The sequence below is a fragment of the Balaenoptera borealis genome, assembly GCF_965194805.1.
Source record: "Balaenoptera borealis genome assembly, chromosome: 14".
Taxonomy (NCBI): Eukaryota; Metazoa; Chordata; class Mammalia; order Artiodactyla; family Balaenopteridae; genus Balaenoptera; species Balaenoptera borealis.
In genome coordinates, this window is record NC_138875.1 from 53,436,181 (window position 1) to 53,447,671 (window position 11,491).

Below are 11,491 nucleotides of genomic sequence, written 5' to 3' on the forward strand. Positions count from 1 at the left end.
GAATTTCTCATGAAAAAAGTGAGTCTGAGGTCAAACACTATTTTCCCTCCATTTATTTAAATCCATCTCCCACCACATTTCTCTCAATCTAACTTCCAGAATGTAACCAATATTTTCAGGGTTTTTTTTTTTTTCATTGTTGCTACAAGGGTGGTATTTTTTTTTTAATTTACAAATAAAAATTGTACTTATTGAATGTATATCCTTGGTGTTTATATATTTTATTGCTTTATGGTGGCTAAAAGGTCAGGCTAAAGGGTTTATTATATGCTGCCATCTAAAACAGCTAAGTTCTTTTTTCTCTTTTTTTGAATCACATGAGCTAATAGATTAAAGCAAAGGTCCAGTGAGGTCCGTGAGGCCTGGCCATGCCTCTCAGCCTCTCCCCCTCCAACCTGATGGCCCTGGGCTTCTTTCTCAGGTCCTCCCACCCATCAAGCGCTTCCCCCAAGAACCTTCACACATTCTGAAGTGCTCTTTCTCTTTTCTAGCTTTGTCTCACTCTTCCTTTTTATCTTAACACAGACAGTACCTCCTCAGAAACATCCTTAAATTTCCAATATAAATGTCCCTGTCACTCTTTGCCCTTCTAGCATTCATTCCAATTATAAATCATACAGTTATATAATCACAGACTAGTGTGTTTATCAGTGTCTTCTGTTTAAGAACTCATTGAATATTGGTTGAGTTAATGAATAGAAAATTTGAATAGTATCACAAATATTACTAGTGAAATAAAAATCTCACTAACTTGTTCTCCACAGGTGTAAAATTTAAGGTCACTTAAATTGAAATGTATTTAATCTATTTATGAAAAAATTTTAAGATCTTTGCCTCATAAACATTTGTATACAACTAGATGCTGTTACTACATATGCTAATTATTTTCGAGCAGCTCGTTCATATGATTTATGCTCATAAAGAGAAAAACATATTTTTATAAATATTCTGTAAATCAAAATTTGCATGAATTCAAAACGAGCCTTTTCCCCCTTTAGTCTGATTTGAAGTTTTACTATTGTCAATACATTCATGCATTTATCCATTTAATCATTCATTCAATTACACGTTTATTGATTACCTTCTTGGCATTAAAACTTCGTGACTGAAAGATGAATTGTACATGGTCTGTGCCCTCTGGGAGTTTACAGCCAAGTGAGATACATGCTAACTGGTTATTACAGCCAAGGGGCAGCACACACAGAATTAAAAACAGCAGGCTGCTTGCCGTCTTGAGAGGTCAGGACGGCTCTTTGGAAATAATGTGCTTGAGACTTTTACTCTCCATATTTTAATTGTCTATAAAGAGGAATATCGGGACTTCCCTGGTGGCGCAATGGTTAAGAATCCACCTTCCAATGCAGGGGACACGGGTTCGATCCCTGGTCCGGGAAGATCCCACATGTCGCAGAACAACTAAGCCCGCGTGCCCCAACTACTGAGCACACACGCCGCATCTACTGAAGCCCACGCACTCTAGAGCCCATGCTCCACAAAAAGAGAAGCCACCACAATGAGAAGCCCGCGCACCGAAACGAAGAGTAGCCTCCACTCGCCACAACTAGAGAAAGCCCGGGCACAGCAATGAAGACCCAACACAGCCAAAAAATAAATAAAAATTTTAAAAAAAAAGAGGAATATCTGGTGAAATACCTTCAAGAAATATCAAAAGATAGTAAATCTCATTTATTACTTCTTGCAAAACTCACAAATTTCACATTTGTAAAGAACGCCTTTATCCATTTTGTCAACTGTCTTCAGTGAAAACCGGATTTCACTCAACTGTAGTGTGGCAGAAGCTGGCTAGAGGCTCACCAAACCCACTTTCTCTCCCTAGAGACACGGCCAAACATTTCCTAGTTCTCACAATGGAATGTGCCTGCCGTGGTGACCAAGACAGTTAAGTGTTGTGTGCCTTCCCTATACTCTCTCCTCCTTCTAGAGCAATCTTGGCGGCTGGAATTCGAAGATGGCTGTTGAACAATACAGAAGGAACCTGGATCCCTGAGCAACTGTGAGGACTTCACCATGATGGACTGAAGTGTCAGCAAGTAACTAATTAAGCCACTGGAATTTTGAGGATGTTTGTTAAAGTGGTCAACTCATTCAGATGAATCATTCCACTGTAAGTGTACTATGTAGACAATCAGAATTTTAAACAACATGATGATGACAGGTATTCTTGGTCCCTTTTCTAATACCCATCCCCCTTCTTTGCTAAATAGGACCCCAATTTTGTTTGGTGTGCTAATGCACACAGCTCCAGGTGAAGGATTTTGACTGGTCTAAACTCATCATGAAAATCCTGTTCCCTACTTTTCTAGCCTTCCCTTCAGTGAGGGATGGCCATGCAGCCCAGTTCTAGCTGAGGTGACCTAAGGGGAGTGGATTGCAGGGGTTTCTGGGAAAGGCTTTCCTCTCCTGATAAAAGGGGACCTATGTAGACGGCATCATCTTCATCCCTTCTTCCTTCTCCTTGACTCAAGCAGGGACCTACGTTCTGAACTAACATAATAAAATGCATTCTGAACTAACAGAACGTGTCTTCCAATGCCATAAACTTGCGGGCTAATATGGGATATTCATGAAAAGAAGACTGCATATCCCATCTAAAGGCATTCAAAAATAATTTTTTATTTAAACGTTGATATGACAAAATGAAGGCCTCAGTGGACCCATAGCCACTCAGTTCATGAAATTTGACATATAAAGGTCTATTAATTTAACACTAACTCTTAATTTTTTGTCATCATCTACTGGATATGGAACAACATGTTTATTGCTCACACTTTATTTTTTTTAACATCTTTATTGGAGTATAATTCCTTTACAATGGTGTGTCAGTTTTTGCTTTTATAACAAAGTGAATCAGCTATACATATACATATATCCCCATATTTCCTCCCTCTTGTGTTTCCCTCCCACCCTCCCTATCCCACCCCTCTAGGTGGTCACAAAGCACGGAGCTGATCTCCCTGTGCTATGTGGCTGCTTCCCACTAGCTAGCTGTTTTACATTTGGTAGTGTATATATGTCCATGCCACTCTCTCACTTCATCCCAGCTTACCCTTCCCCCTCCCTGTGTCCTCAAGTCCATTCTCTACATCTTTATTCCTGTCCTACCCCTACGTTCTTCAGAACCATTTTTTTTTTTTTTTAGATTCCATATTGCTCACACTTTCTTAACGTCCTTTTTTTTTTTGGCCTTGCGGCATGCAGGATCCTATTTCCCCAACCAGGAATCAAACCTGTGCCCCCTGCAGTGGAAGCACGAAGTCCTAACCACTGGACTGCCAGGGAATTCCCTTTAATGTGTTTCTTTAAATCAGTATAATGCACTGGCTAAAAGCTCAGGTTTTGGAGTCAGACTGCCTGGATTCAGGTCCTGGCTCTGACATTTACTGTGCAAACTTAAATGCTACTGAAGTTTTGTCCATTTTTTTCATTATTAAAATGGAGGTAATAATAAATATATGCTTCTAAGGACGGTGATAAGGACTAAATGACACAATCATTAGAAAGTTCTGAGAAGAATATTTGGCACGTAATGCTTAATAAATAAAAGTTTTTATGTTTATTACCTCCAGATTTCATCCATACAGCTTCAAGTAATGAAATAATCTATTTTCTGGGAGGGGGAGTCTCTGCTTCCTCTGGGTGTAAGCGTGCTTTACGTTCAGGGCCTCCTGGTGAGCAAACTAAAGAATAATTAAGATTGTCGGACAGCCTTTGGACTTCTTGGGTTTTAAGCGGGGTTAAAATAACATCACAGCTAAGTTGTTTTAAGTAAAGGATTAGAGTCAATGACTAAGAGTCAAGGGCGGGCAGAGAGAGGACAGTGGTGGCTGTGCCCTCTCGTCCCTGTGAACTCTTTAACCCTGGACGTGTGGACTCTGGAGCCTCACCCCAGACAAGATGACAAAGAGACAAGAGCAAGTAATAGCCACAGATGATAATCCTAACAGCGGCAGTGAGTCAGGCTCCCCTCCCACCTCTCCATTCACCTCCCCCATGCTTCTCCAAAACGGATTATTCACCATTACAAGGACACAGCCCACCTCCACATTTTCCTGCCTTCACATCTCTGCTAGTGCTACTCCCTTCCTTAAAAAAACCCACCAGCCTGTCAAAACCCTATTCATTTATCAGTCTAGCATAAATGCCTCCTATTTCAAAATAGCATCTCTAGTTTTCCCCTCTCAGATAGTCTCCTTGACTTTTCTGAATCCTTGTTGAACATTCGAAATATTTTTTAGTATCTACTATGATCTTGGAATTATTCCATGTGCTGAGGGGAAATGGTCTTGATGCTTTGGGAATAGTTTAACAGTTATAACAAATTTAATTTATTTGTACCTTCTCTCTCCCCCAACAAGATGTGCACTGGCTTACAATAAGAGATATACACTGTATAATAGAATAGTAAGAGAAAGTTCGGGTCTAGAAGAGAGAAGACATAAAAAATACTAACCAAAAAATATACAGTTCAGCATCAAATGTAGCTCCTGGGGAACAGAGTAAATAAAAAGGGGAACACAATGCTCTTTTACCACAACACTCTCTTATCAACAGAGAAGAGGATGCATACCAGTTCCTCAGGGCAAATAAAATCTATCCCTCACCCTAAAATATCATATACTTTCTCCCTTGGGATGTTACAGAGGTTTCAAATAATTACATTTCAATGTGCGAGCTGCTAAAAGAGAGGCATGTACAATTATGTCACAGGATACAAGCTAGTTCACTAAATTTCAAACTCAAATAAGTGCTGCATTTATTAATAACTATAAAGACAATAATACTATATTAGATGGTAACTCACCAGAACACTACTGTAGACCTCTTTTTCAGAATCCAACAAGCTGAAACAGTATGCAAGGATTTAAATGACTCTCAGTCACAGTAGGACAAAACACATTCCATAGAGATGAAATGTAATGTTTGAGTCAAATAAAAGTCTACTTATTTTTACATTTTCCTGCAGTGGTCATTACATTGCTACTAGTAAACAATTCCCTCCCACTTAAACTGATATGAGTCTGATATGAAATTAGCTCGCCTTCTCAGGTGGGTTGATGGGGCACTCAGGGGGCAGTTGTGGACCTAAAGGTACAGAGTTGGGGATGTGGCCATCCACAGTTCTAATTTCTTTCAAGAGCTTTATTTAGTCCCACTATTTCAACTACGCGCTTTTATCTGAATCTCTCTGATCATGTCAACTTTAATCTAAAATCAAGTTCATCACCTCTGTCCCAAAAACACCGATTTCTGTCTTCCTTATTTCTGTTAATGGCACCATTTTTCTCCCAGGCAAATGGGGCTTGAAGACATGGAGTCATCAGTCTTTCATTCCCTGCCCTTGACTCCAAAATTCAATCCGCAGTCACATATCTCTTTTCATTTTATTTTTTTTATTCTCTTTCTCTTTTATCGCCAACACTAACATTGAGGTCTGTTTTACCCTGACCCCATATTTATGCAACAGGATACACTCACTTTTCTAACACACCACACTGTCACGTTCCTGTTCAGAAACTTTCAGTGGGCCCTTGTCACTCCCTAAACGTAGGCTGCCCTTCAGAGCCTTGAATTCCCCTGCTCCATAACATGGTCCCAACCACCAGCTCTATTCCCTGTCGACTTCTTACTTCCCCACTTTTATACTGTCCTACCCAGTGTCCCTGTACTCACTTTCAGTGTTCCTCAGTGCCAAACTATTCTGCTTACCTCCTCCCTGTCAATCCAAACTCAATTCTTCAAGGCTTAGGTACAATCTCATTCCCCAGCCCCCCAGGCTTCTCCACCCTTCACTTAACTCATAGTACTGACTGTCATCTACCTGGCTCATTCAACAACTATTTGTATATAGAGCTCTGTGATATCATTAATTTTTTCTTATGGAATTTTTCACACTTCCACCAATGGTGTATAGTCTTCCCAACTAAAATGTAAGGTCCTTATACTTCTTTTTTTTAATTGAAATATAATTGACCTACGACATTATTTTAGTTCCAAGTGCACAACATAGGGGTTCGATATTCCTATACATTACAAAATGATCACCATGATAAGTCTAGTTACCATCTGTCACCATACAAAGTTATTACAATATTATTGATATATTCCTCATTACAATATATACAATATATTCCCCATGCTGTACATTTCATCCATCATTCATTTATTTTGTAATTGGTAGTTTGTTCCTCTTAATCTCCCTTGCCTATTTTACTCATCTCCTCCCCTCTGGCAACCACCTATTTGTTCTCTGAATCTATGAGTCAGTTTCTGTTTTGTTATGTTTGTTCATTTGTTTTGCTTTTTACAATAGATTCCACATATAAGTGAAGTCATACAGTATTTGTCTTTCTTTGACTTATTTCACTTAGCATAATACCCTCTAGGGTACCCTCTAGGTCCATCCATATTGTCACAAATGGCAAGATTTCATTCTTTTTTATGGCTAAGTAATATTCCATTGGAGTGTGTGTGTGTGTGTGTGTGTGTGTGTGTGTGTATATATATCACATCTTCTTTATCTGTTCATTTATTGATGGACACTTAGATTGCTTCCATATCTTGGCTATTGTAAATAATGCTGCAATGAACATAGGGGGGTGCATATATATTTTCGAATTAGAGTTCTGGTTTTCTTCAGAAAAATATCCAGAAGTGGAATTGCTGGATCATATGGCAGTTCTATTTTTAATTCTTTGAGGAATCTCCATACTGTTTTCCATAGTGGCTGCATCAATTTACATTCCACCAACAGTGCACAAGGGTTTCCTTTTCTCCACATCCTCGCCAACACTTGCTATTTGTAGTCTTTTTGATAATAGCCATTCTGACAGGTGTGAGGTGATATCTCATTGTGGTTGTGATTAGTGATATTGAGCATTTTTTATGTCTGTTGGTCATCTGTATGTCTTCTTTCAAAATGTCTATTATACTTCTTTTTTTGACCCACAGTGCTTAGCACCTAGTAGGCACTTAAATATATCAGAATTTGAGAAGGGGAGCCTTGGAGGTCATCTATTGCCAGCGCCCACCTAGGATGGGAATCTCTTCGACATTCCTCAGACCCAATCCTCCAGCCTTTCTTGAACACTTGATGACACTTCTCAGCTACATCACAAGACAGTCTGTTCCACTGCTAAAGAGCACTAGTCAACAGAAAGGTTTTCATCAATCTCCAAAATACAGCTAAGTGAGTGAAAGTGCAATGTACTAAACAGTACATTCAGTATGCTTCCCTATGTGCATGTATATGCCCAGAAAATCTCAGGAAGGATATCCAAGAAGCTGGGGTTATCTCTGGACAGGGAATTTGGATGGCTGGGAGACAGAAGAAGACAATTTTCACTTTTAGATTCTTTGGTATAATTAAAAATTAATAAGTGAAATATGATTTAAGTTCTTTCTTATTAGATACTTAAATCTTCTTCTGTGAAACTTTCATCCTGATCCTATTTCTGATCTCTGGAGCTGCCCAGCATAACTCAACTATGTTGATGGATTGATTGATATTTTAATGAACTGTTGCTAAGAATCATGTACATATGCACATTCAACTGAGGTTTATTAAAGGCTTCAAAAGTAGCGTATTCTCTTAAATGAGTTAAAAATTGGCTCCAGCATGCTTTTTCTAAAAATTTATTTTATTGAAGTATAGTTGATTTACCATGTTGTGTTAATTTCTGCTGTACAGAAAAGTGTCAGTTATACATATATATACTCTTTTTCATATTCTTTTTCATTATGGTTTATTACATGATATTGAATACAGGTCCCTGTCCAACATGCTTTAATATGCTTAAACAATACTTATTGTTTTACACACACAATTTCCAAATCAGTTGCCTTAATCATCTTAAATTTTTTACATAGGTCTTTTATTTTCACCCATATTGCATAAGAAATTTGTTGCCTAAGGCATTATGATGTTATCCTGTATATTATGTAAGCAGCTTTGTGATGTTCTTGACACCTGCAGTGCCCTCTTACTACCTGAAGCCCTAAGACATGTTTAGCAGTTTTAAGGCTATATTAACAGTTTCAGAATTATGCATAATCCCCAAATTTCAAAACAGCCTTGAGAAGAAAGGCCATTTCTAAATATTATGAAAAATTTACAGAATGAATAAAGATATTCTCTCAGCATTATGAATAAGCATTTATCTCAGGAATCAAATAACCTATGTTCTAGTCCTGGCTCTTTAAGTAAATCTGGGCCCCCAATTTATTCTCCATCAGTATCACAGGTACAGGTATTAGACTATTTTTGAGAGCCCTTCCCTATTGAGCTTTCTGTCTGTCTACGACATCTTCACTCCAGAAGGTACTCAGGTATTACAATACACATAGTTTGGCTTTATAACTACTCACCTAACAAAAGCATCCCTAGGGGTATTCCAAGGCTTCCTTAATGCTGGAATCATTACTGGCTCCAGGCATTTTCCTTGTTATTTATCAACAACAAACTTGGACAGAGATCCTTCACAAGTCTGTTTGTATATTCAGATGTGACCAATTTCCCCATTTGAATTATAAGATACTGACACCATGAAACCTGTCATCCTGACACTCAGGTTGGGAGGTTGCAGAGGTATAAGCGGAGACTTTAAGCAATGACGTCAACTAACACCAGCTACGGTGTGGACTGTAACTGGTAATTGGCTGAAAGTCCCGTTAATAAAATTCAGCTCAATTAAATAAGCACTTCTTGAGTGTCTACTGGGCACAAGGCAACATGCCCTGAATTGGGGGTGGGGGAGAACCCTGTCCTTTTCCACCCAGTACAGAGAGAAGAAATATAAAAGGCCTCCTATGAGTGAAAGGGCTTCTTGAGAGGATGCTGTGTTCATCAAGCACCTGCCTGCTCCTATCAGTTCTATCACGATGACTAGATTCAAATCTTGCATCTGGAAAATTTTCCTATAATTCATACCCTTTAGTTCTAGTTCTCATAACATCAGAACCAACAGAATCATGAGGCAAAGAAAAAAAAAAAAAACCACACCTGAAGTCCAGAAATGTGATCCTTTAATAATGCATTCCCCTATCTGCACTTGGGATACCTGTAAATCTCATGTTGCCCTCCTACTGTGTCTCAGTTTCTCAATTTGTATGGAGAGTCATGATTTCCACATTCAAAGTTTCACCTTTTAGCACCCCCCCAACGGTGAGGGTAGGGGGCGCCTAGAGGAGATGGGAGAGGGGAGAGGTCATGTTCACTTTTTCAGACACAGTAGTACACAATAGTATTCTGGCCTCCTGGCCAAAAAAATATATATATATATATAAATGCTTATCTTAAATCTCCTTTGTCATTTCTACTATTCCTAGAGGGCAGAAAGCAATAGTTAAAAAAAAACCCAAAAAACCCTTCAAATACCTTCCCTTATCACCCTTTATAATTTGAAGAGGTCATAAGGCAATCAAGCATACATTTCTTGCAGTTATTTCTTGTATCAACAGGTATTTACTGAGCCCCTACATCTATGCTGGGATCTGAAGAATCCAAAAGCAGTAAAGACATTGTTCCTACCCTCTGGAGCCTCATGATTTAATGCGGAGGTGGGGTTTACCCAAATAACTAATTGAGAACAGCTAAGTGCCAAATCATCTGATACTGACAATAAAAGAAGAAATCAACCACACAATCTTAGAACCGTAGGAAACCTAGGAAGGATCCAACACAACTTCTCCCCATAAGTAGAAATCTTCCATCATCCTTGTCAGAGCCATTAAGCTTCTGACTTAACGTGGAACTCGCATTTCACAAAAGCAGTCCATTTCATTTTTTGAAGCCTCTTATTGCTGAAACATTTTATCCTACATTGAACCAAAACTCTCACCTATACAGTAAAGCTTTTCAAAACTTTATTTTTTTTAACCAGTGCAATGTGCCTTTAAAAGAAATAGTAGGCACAAGCTCAATATATAAAGCAGTTAGAAGTGGAACTCTTCTGTTGGGAGCTGCAGGGGGCCCTCAGCATGTCCACTTGGGCCCCCATCTCCTCTCTGCCGCTCCCCCTGCAGCCCAAGGCACACCACAGAACGCCTGCAGCTCTGCAGAGAAAAATTTGCAAACCACTGTTTTAAAGGTAATTAGAGCAAATCTAACTCGAGATGCATATGTCAGCCCTTGAAGACAGCTATCTTGTTTCTAAATCTTCTTGAAATAAACTTGCCCCTTTCAAACTGTCTATTCCCTTTATGTCATTTTCCCCCATAACTCCCTCTTCTTGATCACTCTCCTCCTAAAAATGCAGAAACCATATCCGAACACAATTCTTTAGAGACTGTGATCAGCTAAGGATACGGTCTCTCTCACTCTCTGGACAGTAACAGAAGTGGACAAGGGCTTAGTGGATGAAGAAGGACCTGAGCTGGACCCTGAGAAATGTAGGATTTAGATAGGTGGGGAGAACAGAAGATAAAATTCCAAGCTGGGAAACCAGCATGAACAAAGATACAGAAATTAAAATGAGGGCCTCCTGACACACGTTGAACAGTTCTCTTCCAGACCCTTTCTGGTTCTCCATTTGGTCAGCTGCCCACTCTCTTGTATTCCTCAGAAGAAAATTAAGCCAGATCTATCTCCATGAATTTAGATTTCTAATGTGTCAATACCTAATGAGAAAGAACCTGCTGTATAAAAAAAAAAACACCTAATGAGAGCCATGATCTAATCAGTACTAAAACTAGATCATTTCAATATTATAATTAGTGCCACAGGGAAAGAGTACTTGAAGATATTTAATAAGCCTGTAAAAAAACAAACTGTCATCTTTCAATGAATAAATATCTTGACAAGAAGATTCATAAAGGCTGTAACACTATTGAGGAACATCCCTGGGGATTCTCAAATCTAAAGCAAATCCAAAGAACACCTTGCCTCTAAGAAATTACCTTGTTTATCACTTATCACACCACAGGTAATATGTGCCCCAAATGGTCTCCTGACTATAAAAACAATAGCATTTTCATATATAGGAGTGCTAATCCACCAAGGCAAAATATCCCGTGAAAACAAATACTAAAAGATCGATTGGGGGAGCAAATATTTTCATCAAAGTCTATCTTCTCATGTTACTTAATTTTCCCATTTACAGGTAAGAATGCAAGCACATCAGTGTTTCATATAACTTGGATTATTATTCAAGAAGTCAGATCTTAAAGACAGAGTATTTCATATATATATCTTTTCCTCATAAAAATGTATTTGTTAGTGATTATATGAATATTTACCATTTTACATTACAGAAATGGAATTTTCACACGGACACAGCACTTACAAGCTGGGGAAATTGATTTTGTCCTAAATTTTAATGTGTGTTATGAATCTAAGAATTTTAAGGTGTTGAGAAAAAAAGAATGATCTTACTAGCATTCAGTGAAATTGATTCAGACGTTTTATTTCCATTATTTTTCTCTTTTCCTTCATCTCGAAAGAAGATAATCTGAATTGCTCTAATCTGAAAAACAA

At 38.5% G+C, this 11,491-nt stretch overlaps 1 protein-coding gene across 17 annotated transcripts in view; it reads right to left on the minus strand.

The window, feature by feature from the left end:
* GREB1L (GREB1 like retinoic acid receptor coactivator) overlaps nucleotides 1-11,491 on the minus strand; it is a 267,107-nt gene that overhangs the window by 233,468 nt on the left and 22,148 nt on the right. For 2 of the 17 annotated variants that reach the window (XM_082353472.1, XM_082353473.1), the window contains one exon: nucleotides 11,390-11,480. The exons of the other annotated variants lie outside the window; for them this stretch is intronic. The gene's annotated coding sequence lies outside the window, so the exon portion shown is untranslated. The remainder of the gene's footprint in view (nucleotides 1-11,389; nucleotides 11,481-11,491) is intronic. 17 annotated transcript variants of the gene reach the window in all.